Source organism: Notamacropus eugenii, chromosome 2, assembly GCF_028372415.1.
Source record: "Notamacropus eugenii isolate mMacEug1 chromosome 2, mMacEug1.pri_v2, whole genome shotgun sequence".
Classification (NCBI taxonomy): Eukaryota; Metazoa; Chordata; class Mammalia; order Diprotodontia; family Macropodidae; genus Notamacropus; species Notamacropus eugenii.
Window position 1 is genome coordinate 461,997,312 of NC_092873.1, and position 205 is coordinate 461,997,516.

Sequence of the window (205 nt, forward strand, 5' to 3'; positions counted from 1 at the left end):
AATATTGTCTATGTGTATCTTATAGTGGGAGGTGGGGGGTGGTACCCATGGGTGAGCTCTTAAACTTGACCTCCATCCTATTTCTTGCCTTCTCAATGGATGGGAGATGTGGTGGAGGGAAAGAGAATTGGAACTGAAAATAAAATTTAAAAAAAATTTTTTTAAAAGAGCTCATCTATGATGAGTTTGACATGGATGTACAGTG